This window comes from Choloepus didactylus, chromosome 1 (genome assembly GCF_015220235.1).
Source record: "Choloepus didactylus isolate mChoDid1 chromosome 1, mChoDid1.pri, whole genome shotgun sequence".
Lineage (NCBI taxonomy): Eukaryota > Metazoa > Chordata > Mammalia > Pilosa > Megalonychidae > Choloepus > Choloepus didactylus.
Window position 1 is genome coordinate 10,768,650 of NC_051307.1, and position 11,248 is coordinate 10,779,897.

General features: G+C 41.3%; 1 pseudogene; it reads left to right on the forward strand.

Moving 5' to 3' along the window:
• Positions 1-2,483: 2,483 nt before the first annotated feature.
• LOC119542949 lies at positions 2,484-3,211 on the forward strand (annotated as a pseudogene).
• Positions 3,212-11,248: the final 8,037 nt, after the last annotated feature.

Here is an 11,248-nt window from a genome sequence, read left to right on the forward strand (position 1 = left end):
AGATTTCCCTAGTGTCCATCTCTCACTTTGCATCTATAGATAACAGGTTCTGATGGTAACAAGAGCAAAGTGGAGTTGGGGTCAAATGGACTTGGACTTGAATCCTAGCACTGTAGTTTTCTAAGAGAGCTTGGATATCGCGTCCCTGTTTGTTTCCTTGTTTGCAAATAGGGGTGATAATATCTGGTGTGAGAGCAAACTGTAGTGGAGTTCTGATATGATGCCCAGCCCTTCTATGTTCTTCCCAAGCTTCCAGATGCCTCTGCTCCACGAGAAGCAGAATGAACATTTTAAAAGTCACGCTTTCCTTAGTTCACTCCGAGCATGCTCATTGAGCCTGGGTTACCGAGGAGGAGGAGGAGGAGGAGAGACCCTTGTGGACTGAAGAGAAGAGGGAAAGCCTTAGAACTGGGGGCTGGCTTAGAAGTCAAAACTGAAGACTGGAGACTCAAGTGTCCATAGACAGGAGGGGCAAAGTCATTCTTCCTGGAAGGGAAGTCCCAGAAGGGAATTGGGGTATCGAGAGGCTCAATGTGTGTTGTATTTTGGGAAACCAGATGGTGCATAGAAGCATCATGGTAGATAAGATGCCGTTTGGAGCCAGCTTGTTGCTGGACTTGAGTGCTCACCATCTAAGGGGTTTTAACTTTGTTGTGTATACCCTGGTGTACTTGGACTAGGAGAGTGTGATAGTATGATTTTCTGTGAGAGGCTGTGGGGTGTTATGTTACCACAGAGCCACATCATGCCAGAATGGGGAGATCACTGTGGTCTCACTTCTTCAGTAGTAGAGTAGCAGACACTATCAGTATTCCACTCAGGAACTCTCCCATCTGTTTTAACTCTCCAATCTGTTTGCCTTTCCTTCTATGTCTTTCTGTTTCTAAGGGCTATATCATGACCCTCTTAGCAAAACTCCCCTCCGTTCCCTGGAGTCCCTGTGTCTACAGAGGACAGAGTGGGGTAGCCCTCAGCTCATCTGTTATCAGCTAGTATGGGAGTCCAAATGTCCAGCTATCTTGCCTCAGAGAGGGACAAACTCTGGGATGCAACTTAACACCCCAGAGCTCACCCATGGCATCAGGACAAAGTTATCTCCTGCTGGAATTTGCCTGAAATTGCACCCTTGCTTGGCTGCTTCCCCTGCCTTCCCCTGCTTCCCCCTCTCTCCTGGGAGCACTTCTTAATAAATCATCTGAACCCAAATCCTCATCTCAGGGTCTGCTACTGGGGTACCACAACTTAAAAAAGTAAGAAGGAAAACATCACTTAATCAGGAAACGAAAGAGGTACTAAAGTGGAAGGAGTTTGGCACAAATGTGAGTGGGCCATTTTTCTGCAATATTGGAAGACTACATTAAGGCCTTCGAGGCTTTGCAATAATTTGTTGCCCTCCTAATTTTCCAGCCATGTCATCTTCCACTTCTCCAAAACCTCTGTGTCAACATAAAACTGAGGTGCTATTTTCAAGTCCCAGTTTCTTTGCCCATTCTGTTCTCCTCTTTTCTACCTGGTAAACTCCTATTCATCCTATAAGAGCCAACTCAAATGCCCCCTTCCCTAAATTCTTCCCTGAAATTCAAGAAGACAACTAAACCGTTTCCTCCACAGTACTCCCTTAATGCTTGGCCTCAAGTCCTCTCGTAGTCTGCCTGGCATTGTGGCTTATTGTATGCAGCTTTCTTTTCTCTCCCTGAACTTGTTTCTCCCTGAAAGCAGGAACCATGCTTTACTCATCTCCGTAATAATGAAAATGAGAGTGAACACTTAAAAAAATAAAATAAAATAAAACAAATTACGATTAAATAAAATAAAAAATTTCACCGCAATAGCCATATTCAAGTACTGAATTGACACATGTGCCTGGTGACTAGTGACACCAGACAGATGAAAACATTTCCATCATCACATGTCTGTTCTATGGGACAGCACTGGACTCTGTCCCATCTTTAAAGTAAGTTCTTTAGATCCCAAATGACCAGGAAAGAGCCAGGATATGGCAGCCCAGAGTCTTGGGTGCTGCCAGCTGTGACATCAGTCCCTGCTTCTTTGCAGCCTGGATGTACTCAGTATTCTAGAAATTGACCCCCATCGACCCAACAGGAGTGGTGCAAAACCAAGAGGTGCTTTAGTTAGGAGTATTTGGTTGCAATTAAAAGAAATCAACCCAGACGTAACTGAGGCAAAAAGGGGGATTTATCCTACTTACAGGGAAGCAGCACAGCATAGAGGCTGAGAACATGGATTCTGGAACCAGAATATCTGGGTTTGAACCTCAGTTCCCACAATTAATAACGTGACACCTTGGGAAAGTTATCGAACCCTGGCACTTCCGTTTCCTCACATGTCAAATGAGGTGAGTAAAAATCGCTACCTCAGCTTCTGCGACTCCTGGTGCTGCTTGTGTGCTCGTGTGGTGAGGACCTGGTCCCTCTTTCATGAAGTGGCAGCTGAGGAATCTTGGCTCTCGCCATGACTGATGAAAACCCAAAGAAGGAGTCAAGACTGAGAACAACAATCATATTAGTGAAGGTGGCAGTTTCTGTGGTAGAGTTTGAGATTAAGAAGTGTATTAGTTAGGGTTCTCTAGGGAAACAGAATCAACAAGAGATACTGCTACATATAAGATTTTATAAAGTGTCTCACACAACTGTGGGGATGCACGAGTCCAAATTCCATATGGCAGGCAGCAAACTGGCAACTCCCATGAGGGTGTTTGATGAACTCCTCAAGAGATGCTTTGCTGGCTAGCTGAAGAAGAAGTGAAGGTCCTCTGTCTTTCTCGCTTAAAAGTCCTCAACTGATTGGATTAAATCCAGCTGATTGAATTCTCTCACTGTGGAAGACATGCCCTTCGTTGACGTCATCAGTCACAGCTACAGCCAATTGACTGATGATTTAATAGACCAGCCTTCTGTTTTATTAACCAGACACCAATGTCCATGCAGTAATGGTTAGGCCAGTGCTTGCTTGACTAGACACCTGGACACCATCACCTAGCCAAGTTGACACACAAACCTAACATCACAAGAAGTATACAGCGCTTATGAACTCAAGAAACCCTATTGTGAGTGACAGGGTTTGTCAATGAAGCAGATCAGATTCCAGTTCGATGGGTGGCCAGTCAATGAACCAGACACCTGCACAGTTGGAAACGGAGGCTGGTGCTACAGATGGTGTGTTCCGGCAGCGGATGGGATGTGTCTACTAGAAAGGGCGGCTGCTGTTCTACTCCAGAACTCTGCTCCTACAGACCGCGGATATTCTCAACTAGAAAAACTGTAACTTGGCCTCACCACATCCTGACTACTACAGGAACATTTTCTCTTTTCTTTCCTTTTCCCTTTCCCCATTCCTTCCTTGTGCATAAAGGAACTACTGTATGTGCACAAACATATAGGTTTTTTGTTTGTTTGTTTGTTCATTTTTTACTAAATGGGAAATGGTATGTTTTGATCGACATCAAGTGGAGTTGGGATGGGGACATTACTGGTTCTGTGAAAATACCCCCTTTCTCCATTAGTGGTATGTTTATTTGGATCTTATGTTTAAATTCCAATAAGTTATTTGCTTTCACTGTTTAACAAAAACCAGCAACGTGGAAAATCCTTGCCTACCTAGTTCAGTTGGGAAATTGTAATGTTTTTCACTTATTGTAAAACCAAGGACAATTTTTTAACTTTTTTTGTACCTAGCTGTTACATGTAGGGTGAACTGTCTTGAAACAGGGATACATTATTCTAAAAGAAATGATAGATAGTTTTTCCTTCAAGTCAAGTGTCTTGTTTAAATAAATGACTTGTTTAAAATGAAAAGAAAAAAAGAAGAGTAGCTTCCTCAGAGGGTTGCTGTAAGGATGGAATGAGTGGAACCCTTAGAACAGGACCTGGCACACAGTAGGCATTTTTAATATAAGTATCATTATTGCCGTCGATGGAAGGACACCAAGGGTTTCTCCCGTGCCCCAGGGCGGGAACGCAGCTGGGCCCGAGTGAGGGAAGAACCAGGACCTCGCCCCACAGCAGGGCTCTTGTCCCCTCGTCTCAGTCCCTCCAGCCCATTTCTTTCATCCGTGTCTGCAGATCAGCTTTCTCTGCTCTCCCGTCATCGGGGCCACGTGCTGTGCTGCACTGCAGCCCCCAGATGCTCGGATGGTGGGCTCAGCCGTGCTCCAAGCCTGGCTTCCCTGGTGAGCTGTGGGATCCCCAAAAAAGAGGGAAATGGTCGTGAGCCGGCCATATGCCCCACAAGGCACCTGCCATAGGACAAAAGCGCATTAACAGGAATTCTGCACGTGAGGATGTCAGCATGACAGGTGGATTTCTGCCCTTTCTGGAGAAGTTCAAAAAGCAAAAACCCATGGTGAGCTTGGGATATCACCGCCAATATCATTAAATTGAGGCACTTCTTTGGCTGATACAAAACAATGTGTTATGTTATTTAAATCTGAATTTTGAAGAACTTGCACTCCAAAGATCAACCAGGGCAGACTGTGATAAAAAATAAAAAATAAATTTTAAAAAAAGGACCCAGCACTGCTCCCTGGGGCCTTGACTATTTAGAAGCTATTTTGAAAAACGTTTGTTATTTTTACTGAACCTAATGCTAGCTTCTTGTCTCATTTTGAATGTTGTGGTTAAATGTATGAAACAAAGGTAAAAAGGCCATGGAGATAGCTTTTCTGAGATGCTGTGCTTGGTGAAGGTCAGATTGTGCTGAAAACCACTGTGGGTAATTAAAATAACTGACGAATAGAACAACTGTCAGGATGGGCTTTGCAGCCTTCCCTTGTGTGCAGAAAAATAATTGTGCAGGTTTCTACAGTCAGTTAAGGAAAGCCTCCTGCTCTGGTTTGCTAATGCTGCCATTATGCAAAATACCAGAAATAGATTGGCTTTTATAAAGGGGGTTTATTTGGTAACAAGTTTACAGTCCTAAGCCATAAAAGTGTCCAAACTAAGGCATTAACAAGAGGATACCTTCACTGAAGGAAGGCCAATGGTGTCTGGAACACCTCCGTCAGCTGGGAAGGCAAGTGGCTGGCATCTTCTGGTCCTTTGCTCCCAGGTTGCATTTCAAATGACATTCTTCAAAATGTCTCTGGGCCTCTGTCTGCATCTCCAAGCATCAGCGTCAGCACCTGTGTCAGCTCCTGGCTCTCTTAAATACTCCAGTGAACCAATCAAGACCTACCCTGAATGGGTGTGGTCCAATCTCCATGGAAACATCCAATCAAGAGGTCACACCCTAATCAAAAAGATTACTAAGTCTGTCCCCACAAGATTGCATAAAGAATGTGGCTTTTGGGGGACATAATGTATACAACCTGGCACACCTCCTTACATCTTATATTTTATTTTATTTTAATCGTTAAGCGCTAGCAGAAAAGAAAATGGTGAAGAAGAAAGGGTAGCAGCTTTGGCATTTCATTTAAATAAGGGAACTGGAGCCATTCACATCTATTTAGGATTCCACAATTAGAAAAGGAATATGCACAGAGCATCAATGTTGAGCTATAGAACTTTTCTTTGACCTGCTAATAAAGAAGCATCTCACAACCATACATCCTGTTCACAATTCTCTTGTTGAATCTGCACAACTCTTGGAGAAAACCTTCTCATGTTTAAGAATAACAGGACTGCAAGGCTAGAGTGAACTTTAAGGAGCTTTCTAAATCATCCATATTTAGTTTATCCCAAACATATGGAAAACTGAAAGCTGGGAAATTTTGGTTGAATGAGAAATTACTTTTCCTGGGTACAGAATTTGTTCGTGGTGATGAAAAGTTTTGTTAATGGATGGTGGTGATGGTTGCACAACATTGTGAATAGAATTAATACCACTGAATTGAAAACAGTTTAAATGGCAAATTTTATGTTATTAAAATAAAATTTTAAAAAGTGAGAGAGAGGGAGAGTTTAAAATAAAAAAAAAAAAAGAGAGCCCCCAGTAGCCTGGTCCACTGGGGTCTAAAAGCCCCTGAGATCTGGAATTCTGGTGAATGCGCAACTTCCCTATCCAGAGGGTCCCTGGTTTTCTAGGAAAGTTCCCTGAAAACCCAGGCGGGCACCCAATCCGGAGACTATGAAGTGAAACCGATATGGAAATTCTCTGAGAATTTGTTTATCGAGAGAGCATCCTGTGCCATAAAAACATCTTACTGGAAGCATCATGGGCTGAATCAGGGTTCCCTGGCTTGAATTCAAGTATCAGGATGGCGGGTGAGGGATGGACTGACGGCACGGGATAGTTTTCCGTGGCAGAGGGCCGTGGAACTTCAGAGAACAGTAGAGCAATAGCCATCACCTCAGAACTGAAAGACTCAGCCTGGAATTGTGTGCTAAAAGTTACCTTTGGACTTTTAGAAAACAAACAAGAAATAAATTGATTTCCAGACCTTAGCAGGGAAATTGAACAACCCTAGTGGTGGTGTTTTTTGTTTTTTGGTGTTTTTTTTTTGGGTCAAACCCAAGGCTGGGAATGTAAGTCTCACTCATTCCAACAGAGGGACCTTGTAGAATAGCCGGAAGTTCACGCGGGCACCATTTCCTGAAGGCTGAGACCCACGGGAGACGATGTCTTCAGAAGTTATGTTTGTGGGACCTCACGCTTCAGTAACTTCGTGACTGATACACAATTGTCCTGCCTAGAACAGTGTTTGCCCAGGTCAACTTTGTAGGAGAATGAATGTGTGTTTATAGTTAGGAAATTTCTGCATTCAGGGGTGTTTACACTTAAATCATTTCAAGTAGCTTTCTAGATTTGAGCAAAGTAAAAATGCTTTATACTCAAGTTAACCAGACACATACCTCTGACCCAGCAGCACTCCTGGATACATGCCCAACAGAAATGCACACGTAAGTGCACAAGTGACATATATCTAAAACGTGCGTAGCAGCATAATTCATAATAGCCAGAAACTGGAAGCAATCCAAATGTCCGTCAACAAAAGAATGGTTAAATAAATAGTGGTATATTCCTACAATGGAATACCATAGAACACTGGGCAACTCTCACGTACACAGTATCAAGTAAAAGAAATCAGACACAAAAGAGCTCATGCGGTATGATTCCATTTCGTAACATCTGAAATTGGGCAAAACAAGTCTTCAGTATCAGAATCATAATAGTGATTATTTTTGGGAAGAGAGCAAGTGTGGTAGCTGGGAGGGGGCATGAAAGGGGCTTCAAGGGCAAAGGCAATCTATTTCTTGACCTGGCTTGTGGTTAAAGGGTACATTATATATGAAAACTCATCAGGAACTTATGATTTTGACTCCCTGGGGTGTAAATCTCCCTGGCAATGTGGGACATGACTCCCAAGGATGAGCCTGGCCCTGGCATGGTGGGAAAGAGAAAGCCTTCTGGACCAAAAGGGGGAAAATAAATGAAACAACGTTTCAGTGGCTGGGAGATTTCAAATAGAGTCAAGATGTCCATTCTGAAGGTTTTTCTTATGCATTATATAGATAACCCTTTTTTAGTTTTTAGTGTATTAGGATAGCTAGAAGAAAATACCTGCAACTGTTGAACTGTAATCCAGTAGCCATGATTCTTGAAGGTGATTGTATAACAATATAGCTTTTAGGGTGTGACTGTGTAATTGTGAAAACCTTGTGACTGACACTCCCTTTATCCAGTGTGTGTACAGATGAGTAAGAAAATAAAGACAAAAAAATAAATAATAGGGGAAGATAAGGGGAATGGGATGTTTGGGGTGTTCTTTTTAATTTTTATTCTTTTTTTGAATAATGAAAATGTTCAGAAATTGATTGTGGTGATGAATGTACAACTATATGATGATACGGTGAACCACTGATTGTACGCTTTGGATGATTATCTGGTACGTCACTATATCTCAATAAAATTGCATTAAAAAAAGAACTTATGATTTGTATATTGTTCTGTATCTGGTATACCTCAACAAAAAATATTTTAAGCAAATTTAAAAATACTTGATCTATATAATGGCTATAACTTTTGCGAGAGGTCAGTATATTGTAGAAAATTATGTAAAATTTTTGAATATGCAGGTGTACTGTTGGATGTATCTGGAGACACCTCAAATTATAACACAGAGTGGGCACTGCAGCTTCGTGTTGTTGATTTCAGAAGCCCTAAGCCTCACACCTAGCTTAAATTTGAATAGTGCCCCTACTGTATTATTTCACAACCTAATCTTGGATTTGAAAGTAATTTAAGATACTCACTTTGAACACACAAGAGAAAGATCTAGCCTGAAGATGACCTGGACCCGGAACTTGGCCTTTCCTTCTAGTCTTACTTTGGAGTCGAACTCATTATCCTAAAATCACACCCAGGACCCTCTTCCTTTATGTGATGGGTGGCTCAGAGGTCACTGCAAATCTCCAGAAGACAGGCCTTTGATGAATAAACCCAGTGGTGTCAATCCAAGAGGGGCAAGGGAAGAAACCAGAGGATTTCTTTATAATTGTTTCCTTTGGGTTACTTTAAAAAATTTCAATTTTGTCATGCCAAAAGAAAATTGTATTTTTCCTGTAGTGGCTCAATGGCTAAAGAAAAAGGTACCCATATTATTTTAATAAAAGAAGCTAAGCTTTTTCTTTAAAAAAGCTTTATTAGGATATAATTTAAATATTATATATTCACCCATTGACAATGTATAACTTAATGATTTTAGTAAATTTATAGAGTTATGGAACCATCACCATGATCTGGTTTTGGAACATTTCTATCACCCCCAAAATTTCCTTGTGCCCATTTACAGTTAATTCCTGTTCCCAGCCTGAGTCCTCAGAAAATGCTTTTTTGCTTTCCGTCACTATAAATTTGCCTTTTGAAAAATATTTCATATGAATGAAATCATATAATGTAGTGTACTGCATCTTTCTTCTTTCACTTAGTATAATGTTTTCAATGTTCATTCACATCGTAACTTGAATCAGTACTTTATTCCTTTTTATGGCTGAGTAGTATTCCATTGTGTGGAGGTGCCACATTTTGTTTATTCCCCAGTTGATGTGCCACATTTGGGTTGTTTCTAGTTTGGGGTTATAATGAGTAATGCTGCTATGAGTATGTGTGTATATATGTCTTGTATAGATACATATGTTCATTTCTCTTGAGTAGATTCCCAGGAGTGTAATTGCTAGACTGTAGGCTAAATTTGTGTTTAACTTTTTAAGAAACCACCAAACTGTTTTCCAAAGAGGCCATACCATTTTACATTCCCACAAGCAATATATAGGGTTCCATTTTCTCCATGTTCTTGTCAACATTTGTCATTGCCAGTCTTTTTTTTTTACTAATTGTAGCCATTCAAGTGGGTGTATAGCAGTATCTCATTATGGTTTTAATTTGCATTTCCCTAATGACTAATGAGGTTGAGTATCTTTTTAAAATATTCAAATTATAAAATAAAATCTGTTTGTAATGATTACTATGTAATGATGTATGGCATATTAAAATAATACTTTACTTTAGATATGCCCAGCAACCTCTCTATAAGGCAGTCAAGATTATTTTCATTAATACCCCACATTTTCATGATTATTATCAAAAAGTACCTGTTTATGCATTGATATTTAGCCAGAGTTCTTCAGACTGAATTGTGGAGACGTGATTCCTGACCTGCGGTAAAGGGCAAGAAAAGGTAATAAGAATAAATTGTACCAAAAACCAAAACAAACCCCCCCAAAATAAAAAAATAAAAAAACACTTTGAGAATGCAAGGTGTTGGTGGTGGGGTGTGGCATGGGAATCCTGTATTTTATGCATGATTGTTCTGTAAACCTACAACTTCTCAAATAAAGGGGAAAAAAAAACCACACACACATGCTATGGGCCTTAACAGGGCCCCTCCCCAGTGAAGATGGTGGAAGATGCTTCAGGGGTCTGTCCCCTCCCAGAAGCTTTTTCCAAACAGCAAGAACTGGTAGAAACATCTTTCTCAAAGATCCAGGAAGCAGTTAAGGGGCTGTAGTAACAGGGTGGTGTTGAATCAAGAAAAGGCCACTTTAAAGCTGTAGGAGCTCCTGGTGCCCTGGCTGCCTCTCCCCCACCCCTCACCGACTGGGTGTGGAACCCGCCACACTCCCAGTGCAAATCCTTGGACCTCGTTCCAGAGGGAGCAGAGTAACCCTCGTGTACACACTGGCAGCATGTATGTCTGGCCCAGTTTGTCTGTTGGAGGCCTGAGGCTCTTGCTGTCCCAGAACTTGCTCTGAACTCTCCTGCAAAACACTATGAAAGAGCAGTCAACTCATGCTGCCTGGTGTAAGGGATTGCTGGCTATAGGACATATAGAGCAGTGCCTAGGACCACGAGGAAACTTTCCTAGGAAGAGAGGACATATGGAACCATGTAAATGGGGAATTCCTTGGGACGTACAAACACGCCCAAGAAAAGATGCATGGGCAGAAAATGGGAGGCCCCTGCAATTGGCCTGGAGCTATACGCTAAAATCTGTGTGTGGATAAGTCCCGCATGAGAACACATGCATAGGCCAGTCTGCAAAGACTGTAAAGGTGTTTTCTTATTTTCCTTCTTCTTTTACTTTTTTTTGTTAGCTCCTGGCATTCAAGGAAATCTCTGTCATAACACTAGCTCTGGATACAAGCTTAAGGAACAGATGCCTCAGAGTCTAATTTCCAGTGATAACACATTAAAATATCAAAATGTCCAGATTTCAACTAAAGGTTAAGATATAGGAAGTGACAGTACAGGCATAACCGAAGATTAAAGCAGTTGAAACCATCAGTGAGGAGGATCATACCTGGGACATGCCAAAGACATTTTTTTTTTAAACAGTCTTAAACATATTCAAAGAGCTAAAGGAAAACATGGACAAAAAACTAAAGGAAGTCAGGAAAATCATATATGAACACAAACAGAATATCAATATAGAGGTGGAATATTATGAAAAGGAACCAAACAAAGCTGAAGACCACAGTAACAGAAATTTAAAATTTCCTAGAGGGGTTCAACAGTAGCTTGGAGCTGGCAGAAGAAAGAATCAGAGAACTTGAAGATAAGATAATTAAAATCATCTGATCTGAGGAGCAGAAAGAAGAAAGAATAAAGAGAAGTGAACAGAATCTGAGGAACTTATGGGACACCATCAGGAATACCAATATTTGCATTGTGGGAGTCCCAGAAGAAGGAGAATAAAGAGACAAAGGGGCAGAGAAAATATTCAAAGAAATAATACCTGAAAACTTTCCAAATTTAACCAAAGACATGAATATACACATCCAAGATGCTCACA